Below are 18862 nucleotides of genomic sequence, written 5' to 3'. Positions count from 1 at the left end.
TGGAAGGAAAGACAAGGGGGGCTTCTGAATCAAGGATTATAGTACTGGACAGGACTATGCAGGTCAGAGACGAAGTTTTTTTCCAAAAATATCATCCTTTGAGTAATTATGTATTATCTGCGTTCCTAGAGTTCCTGGAGCTATAAAACCAATGCATACCAACGTAATTTCTTTATATTTTATTTCTGTCTTTGTCCTTAACTAAGCTTCTGGTTGGAAGTGTCAGTTTGAGAATAATCCCTCTACATGGGTCTAAAGAACAGAGAAGTTTACGGATGAACTTCCTTTAGCCCCTAACACCAAAGAGCTTCTCACCTCCCACAAGTAGAACTCTCTCGTATTTTGTGATTCTGAGGATACCAAGGAGAGTTTCAAGGAAAAGGAGTTACTCACCCAACAGACAAGATAAAGATCCATTCAACTCAGTAGTGTGTGAGCCGAGCTTCCACTAAAGCAAGGAACTCAACATGTCATAATTTTCAAGGCAGCTTATAAAATCCAATTTCATCTCTCAGCAACGTGTAGCTGATAATGCTTGTCACCTGGATGGCCTGCAGATGTGTTTTAAGGATAAAAAAGACACTGAATTTAATTTACAACTTTCTCTAAAAAGAAGAGAGCTTTTCTGAAGTTAATAGAAAACATAACATTGAAAATTAGTATGCTTTTTCAGATACAGATAAATGTTAATCATATTAGCAAACCAAAGGAAGTATTTATCTATTTCAGTTAAAATATCTGTCTTGGCTTCAATTATGTAGCACATATGTAACTAGTTAGAATTTTTGAGAGAGTAACACAAATAACTGCTTTAGTTCCCTACTATCTTTTATTGTTCATTTGCCCTGAAGACTGAGAAAAACTTTAAAAATAATATAGCTACCTTTTAATTATTCATGGAAAAAAGGTAAACAATGTGAGAATCTGTTTTACTTTCATTGCCATGATTAAATAAATAAATTATTACAATCATTTGCCAATTACTCTTCTGATGTATTTGTATTTGTGTTCTTTTGCTTACTGTTTGAAACTAAAATATTTTATCACCATCCTACCTGGTGAAAGGGATAAAAGATAGAGTTTTCCTTACTCTGGTGATTTTTATTTCTCTAAGAAATGACAGTATCAAATTTCCACAGGGACTGAGAAAACCCAGCTGAGTTAGTTTTAGGTTAGATGACTAGATTATTGGATATAAAGTTTTGAATTCTCATACATTTCAATAAAACCACTGATAATTAAACTTCTAACCACACAGTAAGACACTAAAACAAATATTTGCGGATTAGCTATGCAAAATCTACTTCCCCTAACGGAAGATAATCCAAAATTAACTTTAAATAACTATGTATTAATTGAGCATATACTCTGCATGATCATATAACATAATAAATGCTAAAATTTATTTCTAATTCAAAAACCATCCTGGAGGAGGGAAATCATTGACCAGTAGCCTCTGCACATATATATAGTTGAATAGACTATGCTTATATTAGTCCCATGACCTTTCTGCAACTAGACTTTTCTGCATTTCATAAAACTATCTCACCTTACTTAAATACTGTGATGCTTTGATAAATCAAATGCAAAGGCTATACACAAACAATGCTGGGTTTTAACATAACAAAATTAAGATTTTTATTCCATATTTGCAGTAGCAGGTATGTATATGTTTGCATCCCAGAACAAAAATGGACCAGAATAAATAAATTTTCAGAATTGACAAATTAAGCGATACATCTGTCCACACATGGAAACAAATTGTTGAAAATGGTGTTATTTACTAGTCTGTGCTCAGGGAGGAAAGGGAAGAAGGGATGTATTAATTATACATGACGAATGACTTGACACTTCCTGGGTGTTACGATGAAGTTTTGAAAGGTTTTCCTGGCGGATTGCTTCATGTTTCAGATGAATATGTGTTTCTTCATATTTTTACATTTTAAAGACTTTTAATAAAGATGGCAGAAATACATTATAAATTTTGAAATACACAAACACACACATACACATACACACATATTAATCATATTCAATTGCTCTCAACATCCAAAGAGTCAATCTCTGGGTTTCTGTAAGAAAGACGGATGGTCCCCATTTATTCATGTGCCTATGGTAACCAAATGATTCCAGTTCTCACTTACGTTCTAGATGGTAGCTTGCATCTTGTTAGTGTTACTATTTCATTCAAAGAAACCTGAATGACACAGTGCAGTAGTATTGATGTGTACAGTAAAATTATGATTACCTATGAGAAAAGGAATGGCAAAAAAACCCCTCACATTTGAAAATGACCTTATACCAAAAGCCTACTTCCAAACATTGTACCAATATTGACTTTTATCTTAAGATTGTGCCATTAAAAGACTATTAAACCATCACTTTGCTGTACACCGGAAACTAACACAACATTGTAAATCAACTATAATATAAAATAAAAATTAAATTAAAAAAATAAAAGACAATTAAACCTATTTATATATGTTATTTCCAAGGCTGTCAATTCGAGTTATAACAGAGTTTGTTCCATAATCTCATACACTAGGTATTCATACAAGAAATCAAGAGATCTAACATCTCCAAATCCTAACCAATTCCTCTCTTCCTCCTTTCAGTTGAATAAAAAAATTATAATTTTATCTCTTTCCTTACGGCCTTGTCTCAGGTTTCAGGAAGCTCACTGTGCATAGAGCGATGGGTGTTTCCAACAGAGAGAGACACCGTTTGGCAAAGAAAAAAAATCATCATTCTGAGTCATCGTGAATACTACAGATTGCCCCTACATCTCTGAAAGTAATTCCATAATAAAGTAGATTATAATACACAGGGTCCAACTCGCCACATTCTGTGATGGAACGGTTGCTCTGTGATATGTAATGCTGAGATAATCCTGACATGATGTGTAAGGTCGAGACCTCTCCCTTTTTCTGCCCTCACACCAGCTCCCCACCTGCACAATTAATTCACTGCCAACCACCCCAGTTCCCAAAGACAACGACTCCAGAAAAGCAGTAGGCTAATCACATACCAGGTGTGCCGGCACTGTAATGCCTTCTTTGTCTTTCCCTGCTTGTTTCTCCCATTAACACCTGAGAGCAGGGACCACATCCTACTCTATTATGTGTCTGTACAGCATATAGCACAGGACCTGGCATGTAATAGGCACAAAATAAGTGCAAGTGGAAAGAACAAATTTAAACCATGGTTAGAGCAGAATCTATGGAAGCCTATGTAGTTAGGTTTTATGTAGTAAAAGCTAAGTACACAGGGATTGTTTCCATTATGTGTAACCTTCCAAAGAGCACTGAGAAGACCTCATTGGCCTAGACAAGAACTGGAACTGCTGCTTTGCAAGGAGGGGCCCCTGCTTCAGGCCCACAGAGCCACTAACATCCCTGCTTCAGGTCCACTGACCTCAGGAGGTGAGGAGGGAAAGGGCAGGGTAGAGGCCACTTTAGCAGAGCAGTGCGGACAGAAGCAGGACTGGCCTGCGGCCACACACCGCTGTCCAGGGATGCGGGCTCTGGGAGGCCTGCAGAACATTTCCCTGTTTCGTGATTCTCTGGGGCACGGAGAAGAGGGTGTAAGTTAAATACTGGCATTTAGATCTGCTGTTGTTTCTGCATACAAACCAGAAGTGCCTATTTTTTCCATTTATTTTCAGGTAATTGGATCCGTGGGTACCTAGGAAAGTATTTAAAGCTCTACCTCCTTTAACTTCTGGCATCACTATTCACGTGTTTCCCAGGTAATTTACGGCTGAAAGTTCTTTGAGAATGAAAAGATTAGGCCAAAATATAAAAAGATGAGAACAGGGCTTCCCTGGTGGTGCAGTGGTTGAGAGTCCGCCTGCCGATGCAGGGGACGCGGGTTCGTGCCCCAGTCTGGGAAGATCCCACATGCCGCGGAGCGGCTGGGCCCGTGAGCCATGGCCGCTGAGCCTGCGCGTCCGGAGCCTGTGCTCCGCAACGGGAGAGGCCACAGCAGTGAGGGGCCCGCGTACCGCAAAAAAAAAAAAAAAAAAGATGAGGACAATGGGATTTAAAAACAGATTGCTTCTCACCCCTTGCTGCAATTTTACTTGTTTAACGTGTCATATTTTTCCCTAACCTCCTACATTTACATAGCTGTAATACACTGTCTTTCAACTGTTACAGGAAAACCATTCAAAATATCACTTTCTGTGACTTCTCTATGATTCCTTTGGTAGATGCTTCTTGAGGGCACCAACTTTAACCAGAATCTGGTAGCATAAGACTCTGGGTTCCAGGCATCCGGAAAAACACACTTCCTCTTCCCTCTCCTTTCTGAAAATCAGCTGTTGACAAGATTGTTTACGCTGATTTTTAAGAAGCACCAGAATTCTACTGAAAAGTTACATCGGGGTGGTGTGCTTAAGCGTACGCTGAGCTTCCTGTCAGAACTTTGCGGCCACCCCTCCTCCCTCCAAGACATTCTGTCAGCCAGAACTAGAGAAGTCGGCACATTCTTTCATTTAAATAGCAAGGTAGAAAAGCTGATAGGATGCCTGATCACTGCTTCAGATTCTAGTGATGTCTCACTTTTCCATGATGTGGATTGTTCAACTTGAATAAACCAATCTAACTCGTGCTAGTACCTCATCAGGCTCCAATTCTGCCATTTATGGGGCACTTACCACATGCCAAGCTCTGTGCCAAGCTTTTCACTCTTTACAATCACCTGATGCTGTAGGTGCCCTTGTTATCTCCAGACTACAAACCAAAGCTCAGAGAGAGTCCATACCTTAGACAAGTACACACAGCAAGTGGAGGAGCGGGGAATCAAACCCACACCCACCTTGTGGAGTTCTCGGTCTGGACCATACCCACTCTGCTCTCAGGCGGCTCTCCGAGGGTCTCGCACTTCCCCTCCAAAAAGGTCATTGCTTCTAAAACAATGAAAGGCCAACCTCCTAAAAACGCTTTCCTTTGAGAAAAAAGATGCGTTGCTGTATCACACATCGTGCGCTCTTATATTTCAGCAATTTTTTTTTTTTTTTAAGGCGGAGGTACACAGTGGCCTGAAAATACGAGTTCGGCCTTTATGTTGAGAGCATAATTAATAACTTGGTGAATTGGTATTGCTATCCTGACCGGTCGGCGTGCGGGCTGTTAAATCACCGGGCTCTGAGCTCTATCGCCGCTGGGCGGTGCAAAGCCCACGCCGACTCCGCGGTGTTCCTTCGCCATCTAGAGGCTCCGTTCTGCAGTGGTGCTGTGTCCCTGGAAAGCCAGGCTGAGTTCTGAAATGAATCCTTGTGCCCCTGTTTGGATCACTCCTTTATGGCATTTCAGTCTTCTTTTCTCCTGTAAAAACAGAATTGCTTTCTTCGTTAAGTCTCCAAACTCAAGAAAGGCCAATTGCATTAAATAAAATATGATGTTGATATTTTCATGATAATGAATTTGAGAAATGCAATCATGAGAAAAATAGCTCATTAAAGAGCTCTACTGTTGGCATTTTAGGAATAAACGCAATACTTTCTATACACAGTGATCAATTACCAGTTATGTGAGCAGTGATTCATCTCTCTTTGAATATGTCTGATATTTGAATGTTCATCATGTAAGTTGCTAGATGTTTTCAAATAGCAATAAGAAATAAAAACAGCAAGACCTAATTTCCTAATCTTTGCCTTATATGAAAACTTTAGAGGAAAAATTGCTAGCAGATATCTAATCTGATAAGCTGTAATAATGTTTATAATGATAATGATAAGACAACTAACATTTATTGAGTCCTACTGTGTTTAGTTTTGTATGTTTATATATTATTTCTAAGCTCATAATAATTTGAAAGTTATTAGTATCATCATCTGAGGAAGAAAAATCTTAAGTTCATATAAATTATAAAGCTGGTAAATTACAACCAGTAATTGATGAAACTGGCATTTAAAACAAGACATCAAAAATCCATTGTTTTTCCACTAAATCATGTTAACTTGAAGATAATAAAGAAATACTAATTGTTTATCCAAAGTGACAAGTGATAAGTTAATATCATTAAGTATTTTGCATTAAAGGTAAACAATGAAATTCTTTCACTTGTTTAAAATTGGATTGAAAATCATTGAAATAGGTTACATTTTAAAACTGAGTGTACAGTTTAACCTGCTGCCATGTCAGATGAAATTGTTTAACCTGAGGAATACCCCAGGGTGAATATAAGAGAGAACAGAGATGGGTATGGAAAAAGCAGAGGTAAGGGTGACTTGATGAAATGATATTGTGGGATGTTTTCAAGCATCTTTCAAAAATGAATCCACTGCTTCCAGGTTCATAGGCAGGTAGCCTGGTTCTAGATGAAGAGTTAGACTACAATGTCTTCTGCTCCAGTGGAGCCAGACCCTTCCAGAGTGAGGGGTGAGATGGTCCTACAGGGCACAGGCCAACATCACAATGTCTGTTTCTGACATCCATGTTCTGAGTACTTCTGGCTTCTCCAGAGTCTGTCTATTGTTAAAGATTTTTGCTGAGATTTATATTTTGTGACATTTTATTCACTCAGAAATACTTCAACAAAAAATATGTCATAAATGTTGAATAGTTAATATCCTGAGAGATTTTTCAATGCAAATGTTTACATACAAGCTCTAATATATTCCTGTGGAAAATATATGTCCTGCTACGAATACTTGGAGGTGTATCCACAAATTGAGGGGGGGCACAATTATTCTTCTTAGTATATAAATGTGGATTCTTCGGTATTTTTCAAATTGTAAAAGTAGCATATGGGCAATATGATCTTAGAATGTTAAAACTAGAAGGGATGTAAATATCATCTATTCTAGTCAACATTACATTTTTCACAGATGAGAAATCTGGGGCCCATAGAGACGAAAGAACTTGCCCAATACTCACAGGAAGATAAGGGCAAATCCAAGAATAGAACTTGGTGCCCCGATTGCAAGTCTTGATCTGTTGACAGAGTGCAATATGTGCTGTCCATGCATAGCCCTTCCTACTCACACACAATGCAGTAAGCTTGATGAATACACAATGTCTGTCTTTGCTGGGCTGTAACAGATCTCAGTAAGTGCCTCTAACAGTGCCTGGCATATAGTAGATACTCAATAAATACTGGCTGAATATTGAATGCCTATATGAATGCAATCACCTGGTGGCATCTTCTACATCCACCTGTATAGAAGAGAATGCAGTAGAAAAGATGATACCCAGAGGACAATATTTATAAAGAAACCCCTCCATTATTTTGTCCTTCATGTGATGGAAATGCAGGGAGAATGTCAGATTTGCCATAATGAAAAATCATTATCCTTTTGTCATAATTCCAGAGCACTTACACAGGAAATAGACAGTGTTTGTCATCACAGATAAAGACAAGTGATTTAATAAAACTGCTAGTCTTAGAATATATAAGCTATCAGAAGAAAATACAAATTAGTAGTTATGAAATTCAGTAATTTGACAGATAAATACTGGGCTCATTCTAAGAGAAATAGTGAAACACACTTAAGCACATTCTCTGAGCTGTGTCAACCTTGACATCCAGACACAGAGCTGGAGGGTCCTACCTTCTGAGCAGCCCCCATATGACTTCATAGTGCATAAAATTATGAGAGTTCAAGGGGCATAGTCCAACAGGAATTCAAAAGGTCCACCCAATCAGGACTGCGCCATAGATCTCACCCTCATTCATAAAAACAGAAATGTGAATTTAAACTGTCTCAATTTTATCTATCACATTGTTAGAATTTAAAATTGTGTTAATACTCTGCTGCCCAGGCTGTGAGGAAATAGGCACTCTCATATGTTGCTGCTAAGATTATCCCTATGGAAGACTGTTTCCCAATATCTATCAAAATAAGAACTGCACATACCCCTGGAGCCTGCAGTTTCATTTGGGAATTTATCCTACATATATACTTGCACTTGCACAAAAAATAATGGTTAAATGTTCTTAACTACCAATGTGATAGTGAAAGAATGGAACCAATGCAAGTGTCCATCTATAAGGGAATAATTAAATAAATTATTGAACATTCATATAATGAATAATATTTGCAGCTAAAACAAAGAGTAAAGGACTTCCCTGGTGATCCAGGAGTAAAGAATCCGCCCTCCAATGCAGGGGACAAGCCGACGTGCCACAACTACTGAGCTCGCGTGGTTCAACTAGAGAGCCCACATGCCGCAAACTACAGAGCCTATGTGCTCTGGAGCCTGCGCGCCACCACCACTAGAGAAGAGAAAACCCGCACACCACAACTAGCGAGTAGCCCGTACACCACAACGAAAGATTCCACATGCTGCGATGAAGATTCTGTGTGCTACAACTAAGACCCGACGCAGTCAAATAAATAATAATTTTAAAAATTTTGAATTTTATTTATTTTTTATCCAGCAGGTTCTTATTACTTATCTATTATATACGTATTAGTATATATGTGTCAATCACAATCTCCCAATTCATACCACCACCACCACCCTCCCTCCATTTCCTCCCCTTGGTGTCCATACTTTTCTTCTCTACATCTGTGCCTCTATTTCAGCCTTGCAAACTGGTTCATCTGTACCATTTTTCTAGATTCCACATATATGCGTTAATATACAATATTTGTTTTTCTTTTTCTGACTTACTTCACTCTGTATGACAGTCTCTAGGTCCATCCATGTCTCTACAAATGACCCAATTTCATTACTTCTTATGGCTGAGTAATACTCCATTGTATATATGAGCCACATCTTCTTTATCCATTTGTCTGTTGATGGGCATTTAGGCTGCTTCCATGACCTGGCTATTGTAAATAGTGCTGCAATGAACATTGGGGTGAACGTGTCTTATTGAATTATGGTTTTCTCTGGGTATATGCCCAGTAGTGGGATTGCTGGGTCATATGGTAATTCTATTTTTAGTTTTTTAAGGAACCTCCATACTGTTCTCCATAGTGGCTGTATCAATTTACATTCCCACCAGCAGTGCAGGAGGGTTGCCTTTTCTCCACACCCTCTCCAGCACTTATTATTTGTAGATTTTCTGATGATGCCCATTCTAACTGGTGTGAGGTGATACCTCATTGTAGTTTTGCCTTGCATTTCTCTAATAATTAGTGATGTTGAGCAGCTTTTCATGTGCATATTGGCCATCTGTATGTCTTCTTTAGAGAGATGTCTATTTAGGTCTTCTGCCCATGTTTTGATTGGGTTGTTTGTTTTTTAATATTGAGCTGCATGAGCTGTTTATATATTTTGGAGATTAATCATTTGTCCATTGCTCCATTTGCAAATATTTTCTCCCATTCTGAGGCTTGTCTTTTGGTCTTATTTATGGTTTCCTTTGCTGTGCAAAAGCTTTTAAGTTTCATTAGGTCAAATTTGTTTATTTTTGTTCTTATTTCCATTTCTCTAGGAGGTGGGCCAAAAAGGATCTTGCTGTGATTTATGTTTTAGAGTGTCCAGGCTTATGTTTAGGTCTTTAATCCATTTTGAGTTTATTTTTGTGTATGGTGTTAGGGAGTGTTCTAATTCATTCTTTTACATGTAGCTGTCCAGTTTTCCCAGCTCCACTTACTGAAGAGACTGTCTTTTCTCCATTGTATATCCTTGCCTCCTTTGTCATAGATTAGTTGACCATAGGTGCATGGGTTTATATCTGGGCTTTCTATCTTGTTCCATTGATCTATGTTTCTGTTTTTGTGCCAGTACCATATTGTCTTGATTACTGAAGCTTTTTAGTACAGTCTGAAGTCAGGGAGTCTGATTCCTCCAGCTCCATTTTTTTCCCTCAAGATTGCTTTGGCTACTCAGCGTCTTTTGGGTCTCCATGTAAATTTTAAGATTTTTTGTTCTAGTTCTGTAAAAAATGCCATTGGTAACTTGATAGTGATTGCATTGAATCTGTAGATTGCTTTGGGTAGTACAGTCATTTTCACAATATTGATTCTTCCAATCCAAGAACATGGTATATCTCTCCAACTGTTTGTGTCACTTTTGATTTCTTTTATCAGTGTCTGAAAGTATTCTGGGTACAGGTCTTTTACCTCCTTAGGTAGGTTTATTCCTAGATATTTTATTCTTTCGGTTGCAATGCTGAAAGGGACTGTTTCCTTAATTTCTCTTTCTGACATTTCGTTGTTAGTGTAAACAAATGCAAGAGATTTCTGTGTATTAATTTTGTATCCTGCTACTTTACAAAATTCATTGATTAGCTCTAGTTTTCTGGTGGCATCTTTAGGTTTCCCTATGTATAGCATCATGTCATCTGCAAACAGTGACAGTTTTCACATCTTCTTTTTCAATTTGTATTCCTTTTATTTCTTTTTCTTCCCTGATTGCCATGGCTAGAACTTCCAAAACATGTTGAATAATAGTGATGATAGTGGACACCCTTGTCTTGTTCCTGATCTTAGAGGAAATGCTTTAAGTTTACACCACTGAGAATGATGTTTGCTGTGGGTTTGTCAAATATGGCCTTTATGATGTTGAGGTAGGTTCCCTCTACGCCCACTTTCTGGAGAGTTTTTATCATAAATGGGTGTTGAATTTTGTCAAAAGCTTTCTCTGCATCTATTGAGATGATCATATGGTGTTTATTCTTCAATTTATTAATATGGTATATCACATTGATTGATTTATGTATATTGAAGAATCCTTGAATCCCTGGGATAAATCCCACTTGATCATGGTGTATGATCCTTGTAAGGTGTTGTTGGATACTGTTTGCTAGTAGTTTGTTGAGGACTTTTGCATCTATATTCATCAGTGATATTGGTCTGTAATTTTCTTTTTATACAGTATCTCTGTAGTTCTGGTATCAGGGTGATGGTGGCCTCGTAGAATGAGTTTTAGAGTGTTCCTTCCTCTGCAATTTTTTGGGAGAGTTTGAGAAGGATGGATGTTAGCTCTTCTCTAAATGTTTGATAGAATTCACCTCTGAAGCCATCTGGTCCTGGAATTTTGTTTCCTGGAAGATTTTTAATCACAGTTTCAATTTCATTACTTGTGATCAGTCTGTTCATATTTTCTATTTCTTCCTGGTTCAGTCTTGGAAGGTTATACCTTTCTAAGAATTTGTCCATTTCTTCCAGGTTGTCCATTTTATTGGCAAAGAGGTGCTTCTAGTAGTCTCTTATGATGCTTTGTATTTCTGTGGTGTCAGTTGTAACTTCTCCTTTTTCATTTCTAATTTTATTGATTTGAGTCCTCTCCCTCTTTTTCTTAATGAGTCTGGCTAATGGTTTATCAATTTTGTTTATCTTCTCAAAGAACCAGCTTTTAGTTTTATTGATCTTTGCTACAAATGTTTTCTTTGTTTCTATTTCATTTATTTCTGCTCTGATCTTTATGATTTCTTTCCTTCTGCTAACTTTGGATTTTGTTTGTTCTTCTTTCTCTAGTTCCTTTAGGTGTAAGGTTAGGTTGTTTATTTGAGATTTTTCTTGTTTCTTGGAGTAGGCTTGTATTGCTATAAACTTCCCTCTTAGAACTGCTTTTGTTGCATGCCATAGGTTTTGGATCATTGTGTTTTCATTGTCATTTTTCTCTAGGTATTTTTTGATTTGCTCTTTGATATTTTTCTGTGATCTCTTGCTTTTTAGTAACGTATTGTTTAGCCTCCATGTGTTTGTGTTTTTTACGTTTTTTTCCCTGTAATTGATTCCTAATCTCATAGCACTGTGGTCAGAAAAGTTGATTGATACGATTTCAATTTTCTTAAATTTACCAATGCTTACTTTGTGACCCAAGATGTGATCTATCCTGGGGAATGTTCCCTGTGCACCTGAGAAGAAAGTGTAATCTGCTGTTTTCAGATAGAATGTCCTGTAAAATATCAATTAAATCCACCTGGTCTATTGTGTCACTTAAAGCTTGTGCTTCCTTATTAATTTTCTGTCTGGATGATCTATTTGTGTAAGTGAGGTGTTCAAGCCCCCCACTATTACTGTGTTACTGTTGATTTCCTCTTTTATAGCTGTTAGCATTTGCCTTATGTATTGAGGTGTTCCTATGTTGGGTGCATATACATTTATAATTGTTATATCCTCTTCTTGGATTGATCCCTTGATCATTATGTAGTGTCCTTCCTTTTCTCTTATAACACTGTTTATTTTAAAGTCTATTTTATCTGATATGAGTATTGCTACTCCAGCTTTCTTTTGATTTCCATTTGCATGGAATATCTTTTTCCATCCCCTCACTTTCAGTCTGTATGTGTCCCTAGGTCTGAAGTGGGTCTCTTGTAGACAGCACATATATGGGTCTTGTTTTTGTATCCATTCAGCCAGTCTGTGCCTTTGGTTGGAGCATTTAATCCATTCATATTTAAGGTAGTTATTGATATGTATGTTCCTATTACTATTTTCTTAGTTGTTTTGGGTTTGTTTTTTCTTCTCTTGCGTTTTCCACTTAGAGAAGTTCCTTTGGCATTTGTTGTAAAGCTGGTTTGGAGGTGCTGAATTCTCTTAGCTTTTGCTTATCTGTAAAGGTTTTAATTTCTCCGTCAAATCTGAATGAGATCCTTGCTGGCTAGAGTGTTCTTGGTTGTAGGTTCTTCCCTTTATCACTTTAAATATATTGTGCCACTCCCTTCTGGCTTGTAGAGTTTCTGCTGAGAAATCAGCTGTTAACCTTATGGGAGTTCCCTTGTATGTTATTTGTCATTTTTCCCTTGCTGCTTTCAATAATTTTTCTTTGTCTTTTATTTTTGTGAATTTGATTACTATGTGTCTTGGCGTGTTTCTCCTTGGGTTTATCCTGCCTGCGACTCTGCGTTTCCTGGACTTGGCTGGCTATTTCCTTTACCATGTTAGGGAAGTTTTCGACTATAATCTCTTCAAAGATTTTCTTGGGTCCTTTCTCTCTCTCTTTTCTCTCTCTCTTCTGGGACCCAAATAATGTGAATGTTGGTGCGTTTAATGTTGTTCCAGAGTTCTCTTAATCTGTCCTCATTTCTTTTCATTCTTTTTTCTTCAATCTGCTCCACGGTAGTGAATTCCACCATTCTGTCTTCCAGGTCACTTATCCGTTCTTCTGCCTCAGTTATTCTGCTATTGATTCCTTCTAGTGTAGTTTTCATCTCAGTTATTGTATTGTTCATCTCTGTTTGTTTGTTCTTTAATTCTTCTAGGTCTTTGTTAAACATTTCTTGCATCTTCTTGGTCTTTGCCTCCATTCTTTTTCCGAGGCCCTGGATCATCTTCACTATCATTATTCTGATTTCTTTTTCTGGAAGGTTTCCTATCTCCACTTCATTTAGTTGTTTTGGGGGGGTTTTACCCTGTTCCTTCATTTGGTACATAGCCCTCTGCCTTTTCATCTTGTCTCTCTTTCTGTGAATGTGGTTTTTGTTCCACAGGCTGCAGAACTGTAGCTCTTCTTGCTTCTGCTGTCTGCCCTCTGGTGGATGAGTCTATCTAAGAGGCTTGTGCAAGCTTCCTGATGGAAGGGACTGGTGCTGGGTAGAGCTGGGCATTGCTCTGGTGGGCAGAGCTCAGTAAAACTTTAATCTCAATAAACTTTAATGTATGGCTTCTCTTTTGTGTAAGACAGAGAAAAGATGATACTGGTATGGGCTTGAAAAAAACTCTTTTGTTTTTATTAATTCTGGAAGGACACATAAGAAACTGACAACAGTGGTTACCTGTGGCTGGAGGAAGATAGGAAATGGGCAGATGAGGGACAAGAGTCAAATGTAAGATTTACAGTGTTTCCTGTAAGCTTTGAAAAATTTGAATTGTCTTCAACTTTAAGAAAGGGGGTGGTGTTGTTGAAGGTGATGGGAGAAACTAAACTGCACAGCCTAACATACTTAGTAGAGAGTTTGTTAGGGTCTCAGACTTGCTGTGGGGCAGCCCTACAGGGAGTCTTGGGCAGACAAGCAGCTGTGGCACTAAATGGGCACCCTGAAGGGCCAGAGCAGTCAGTCCCAGAAAAGCCAGACTGCTGTATGCACATCTTACCTGAGATTGACAGGAGAGAGGAGGATGACTGAGCTTTTGTAATTTGGGGGTATTCTGACTTCTACAATGCATTTTGATGCAGAATCTGTATCTGGCTGAGTTTAAACTGAAAGATCTTGAAAATACCTTTTCCTATGGACAACATACCTGCTGTAGGTACAAGACATGGTGAGGGAGAGGCTTATAAATGGACATAAAAAGGCAGGCAAAATGGGGGTCCTCCTGAGAACCCATGTATACACACTCTCATATATGCGTAAAAGTCTAATGGTAAGGCCAATTGTTATAAATCCTAAAGCCAATGTTTTGTGAATCAATTTTTATTTAACTCTATAGAAATATAAATAAGCTTAACAAAAACATAAAAGGAAAAACAAAAGAGTGTACAGGAAGAGTTGTTGACAGGAGAATATTAACAATACTGGTACTCTCAATCCTATATGTGCATATTATAAACTAGAAAATCATGTGGACAGAAGGATGAAAACATCATTCTCCATGGCAACATCACTGAGAAAAGGCCTAATTTTATTCCCATGGACTTTGGCATAGTTAGACCTACCTAGAGATTTCCCAAAGCTGTTGACAGCTTGTTTCTCTCTAAATCTAAATGTTATTTTCTTTTTTGAAATGAAGTCAATATGAGAATTACACAATTTACACTTCAGTTACTTTAACCATAATTTTTAAAAACATGCCATTGAATTCTGTGGGCTTGAAAACAGAAATGCCTTGAAATCCCTACTCCTCTAAATGTCTGACTAAATTACAGCACTGGAAAGTTCACAAGAAGACATTTTTACTGCCCAATGTCTGCCAGATGTATGATATAGTTCCTTTTTTTAATCTTCTTTGAAAAGACTATGGATCTTTCAAGTATTTTCCATAAGTAAAATTTGCTTTAAATTGTAATACCAAACCTACCCATGAAACCCAGGAAAGTCTTCAGTGTATGGGTTCTCCACTAGGGTAATTTGCCCCTTCCCCCACCCCTGGGACACTTGGCTATTTCTGGAGACATTTTTGGTTGTCATAGCAGGGGAAGCGGGTAGGTTGGTGGCGCTATCAACATCTACTGGGTAGAGGCCAAGGATGCTACTAAACATCCTACAATGTACAGGACAGCCCCCACAGCAAAGAACCTCCGGCCCCAAATGTCAATAGTGCCGAGGTTGAGATAACCTAGATCCTCTGTTATAAGAGGGATAACTGTATTTACACTTCTCAGATTAAATTAGGAATTCTGGCTAGAGCACACACAGGAAGGATGCTGCTGTTATTATATCCATTCCTAAGGTTAATTGTTTTTTTAAGTATATCTTGATTCCAATATTTTAGAAAGTGAAAATGTGACTGCATTTGTTAATGGGCTTGAGTTTAATGGGCTTAGCATTGTACACTAGGAGGCACTTTCATTTCTTCACAATTCTGAGTCCAAAGACAACAATAGGAATCCAAACTGAAAAAGAAGAAGTAAAACTGTCATTGTTAGCAGATGACATGATACTATAAGTAGAAAATCCTAAAGATGTCACCAGGAAACTACTAGAGCTCATCAACGAATCTGATAAAGTTGCAGGATAAAAAATTAACACACAGAAATCTCTTGAATTCTTATACACTAACAACAAAAGATCAGAAAGAGAAATTAAGGAAACAAACTCTTTCACCATTGCAATGAAAAAGAATAAAATATCTAGGAATGAACCTACCTAAGGAGGCAAAAGACCTGTACTCAGAAAACTATAAGACACTGATGAAAGAAATCAAAGATGACACAAACAGTTGGAGAGGTATACCATGTTCTTGGACTGGAAAAATCAATATTGTAAAAATGACTAAACTACGCAAAGCAATCTACAGATCCAATGCAATCCCTATCACATTACCATGGGCATTTTTCACAGAATTGGAAGAAAAAAATTGTTACAATTTGTATGGAAACACAAAAGACCCCAAATAGCCAAAACAATCTTGAGAAAGTAAAACGAAGCTGGTGGAATCAGGCTCCCTGACTCCAGACTATATTACAAAGTTACAGTAATCAAAACTGTAGTACTGGCACAAAAACAGAAATATAAATCAGTAGAACAGGACAGAAAGGCCCAGAGATAAATCCATGCACCTATGGTCATCTAATCTATGACAAAGGAGGCAAGAACATACAATGGAGAAAAGACAGTCTCTTCAATAAGTGATGCTGGGAAAACTGGACAGCTGCATGTAAAAGAATGAAATTAGAACACTTCCTAACACCATACACAAAAACAAACTCAAAATGGATTAAAGACCTAAACATAAGGCCGGACACTATAAAACTCTTAGAGGAAAACATAGGCAGAACATTCTTTGGCATAAATTGCAACAAGATCTGTTTTGATCCCCCTCCTAAATTAATGGAAATAAAAACAAAAATAAACAAATGGGATTTACTTAAATTGAAAAGTTTTTGCACAGCAAAGGAAACCACAAACAAAACAATGGGAAGAAATATTTGCAAATATTTCTCAGAATGGGAGAAAATATTTTCAAACAAAACAATAGACAAGGGATTAATCTCCAAAATATACAAACAACCCATACAGCTCAATATCAATAAAACCAAATAACCCAATCAAAAAATGGGTGGAAAATCTAAATAGATATTTCTCCAAAGAAAACATACAGATGGCGAAAATGAAAAGATGCTCAACATCTCTAATTATTAGAGAAATGCAAATCAAAACTACAGTGAGGGATACCTCACACCAGTCAGAATGTCCACTATCAAAAAATCTACAAACAATAAGTGCTGGAGAGGGTGTGGAGAAAAGGGAACCCTCTTGCACTGCTGGTGGGAATGTAAATTAATACATCCACTAAGGAGAACAGTATGGAGGTTCCTTAAAAAACTAAAACTAGAACTACCATATGACCCAGCAATCCCACTATTGGGCATATACCCTGAGAAAACCATAATTCAAAAAGACACATGTACCCCAATGTTCATTGCAGCACTATTTACAATAGGCAGGACATGGGAACAACCTAAATGTCCACCAACAGAGGAATGAATAAAGAAGATGTGGTACATGTATACAATGGAATATTACTCAGCCATAAAAAAGAATAAAATAATGTCATTTGCAGCAACATGGATGGACCTAGAGATTGTCATACTGAGTGAAGAAAGTCAGACACAGACAGACAAATGTCATATAACGCTTATATACGGAATATAAGAAAAAAAGGGTACAAATGAACTTATTTACAAAACAGAAGTAGACTCACAGTTGTAGAAAACAAACTTATGGTTAGCAGGGGAGAAGGGGGGGAGGGATAAATTGGGAGATTGGGACTGACATATACAAACTACTATATATAAAATAGATAACTAATAAGAACCTGCTGTGTAGCACAGGGAACTCTACTCAACACACTGTAATGGGCTATATGGGAAAAGAATCCAAAAAAAAAAAAAGAGTGGATATATGTATAAGTAATTCACTTTGCTGTAAACTTGAAATTAAAACAACATTGTAAATCAACTATAATCCAATAAAAAAATTTTTAAGTCAATAATAGGGGGCCGAGTCAAGATGGCGTACTAGGAGAATGAGGAATTCGCATCTCCTCACAACTAGGGCACCTAACCAGGCACGGTGCAGGACCAAAGACACCTAAGGGAACGGGAGGAAATGCCAGCAACCAGGTAGGACGTGGGGTGTGGGGGAAGTGAAGGGGGAAGAGAAGTGGAGGTGGAACGGGACTGGCGCCCGTGAGGGGCAGCTGGGGGAGGGGAAGGGATCCCACGTCCAAAGGGGGAAACTGGGGAACCAATGGGAGGGCAAAGGATCAAAAAGGAACATGGCCAGGTTTCCCCTGCCCACTTGGGCCCCCAGGAACCTGCTGAGATCCCAGACCTGATCCTCTGCCCACCAAGGCCCCCTCCAGCTGCGCGGGTCCTGAGGGAGTGGGCGGGAGGGAAGGGGGGAGCAAAAGTAAAGGCCAGACATCTGGGAGGGCACCCCTGAGGGGTGGCTGGAAGAGGGAAGGAATTCCTACACCCAGTGGGACCCACACACAATTAGGGGTCCAGTGGGGATGCAGGAGACCCTAGGGGAGAGGGGGGGTAGGGACACAAAAGAATGGAAGGGAATGCAGCCAGTGCTTTCCCTGTCCACTTAGGCACCAGGGAGCCTGTTGGGCTCCCGGGCCTAATCCTCTGCCCTCGGAGCCTCCTTCCTGCTGCACAGAGCTCAAGCCCCGCCCCTATACCACCACCAGGGCCCCACCTCCACACTCAGAGACACCCTCCAACACGCTGGGCCTAAACCCCACCCACATACCCTCACTCAGGGCCCTACCTCCAAACTCCGGAACCCCACACTCCAGAGGCCAACCTTTCCAAGTGCTGCCTCTCCCCTTCTGCACAGGTCCTAAGCATAGGCCCGGCCCTACACTCAAACGTCACCCCCTCACCAACCTAGGTCCCACCCTGCCCTACACCCCACCCCGGCCTAAGTTCCACTCCCTGCCTAAACTCTGCCCCCATCGCCAAGGCTTTTTTATATCCTTTTTTTTTTTTTTTTCCTCTTTTAGTTTGGGGCTCTGTTTTATCTTATTGATTCATTGTTGTTGACTCTTATATTTTTATTTTTCTTAGTAAATCTTATTTTTCTAATTTTATTTTATTCTTTGTACTTTATTATAGTTTTATTTTTCTAATATATTTTTAATCTTTCTCATTTTATTTTGTTTTTTTCTTTGATATTGTACTGCTCCTTTTTTTCTTTCTTTCTTTCTTTTTTTTTTTTTTGTCATGCCACAAAACTTGCAGGGTCTCGGTTCCCAGGCTGGAGGTCAGGTCCAAACTCCTGTTGTGGGAGCTCTGAGTCCAAACCACTGGACTAACAGAGAACCTCAGATGCCAGGGAATATCAT

At 38.6% G+C, this 18862-nt stretch overlaps 1 long non-coding RNA gene across 1 annotated transcript in view; it reads right to left on the bottom strand.

Annotated features, from left to right (window-relative positions):
* Nucleotides 1–18862, bottom strand: part of LOC116759814 — a 127454-nt gene that overhangs the window by 12428 nt on the left and 96164 nt on the right. Inside the window, exons 2-3 of the long non-coding RNA XR_004351550.1 lie at nucleotides 4819–5327; nucleotides 394–551 (exon numbers count right to left, since the gene is read on the bottom strand). This is a non-coding gene — a long non-coding RNA (uncharacterized LOC116759814). The remainder of the gene's footprint in view (nucleotides 1–393; nucleotides 552–4818; nucleotides 5328–18862) is intronic.

The sequence above is a fragment of the Phocoena sinus genome, chromosome 9 (genome assembly GCF_008692025.1).
Source record: "Phocoena sinus isolate mPhoSin1 chromosome 9, mPhoSin1.pri, whole genome shotgun sequence".
Lineage (NCBI taxonomy): Eukaryota > Metazoa > Chordata > Mammalia > Artiodactyla > Phocoenidae > Phocoena > Phocoena sinus.
The sequence above is the reverse complement of the archived record's forward strand: the minus strand, read 5'-3'. Positions and strand labels throughout refer to the sequence as shown.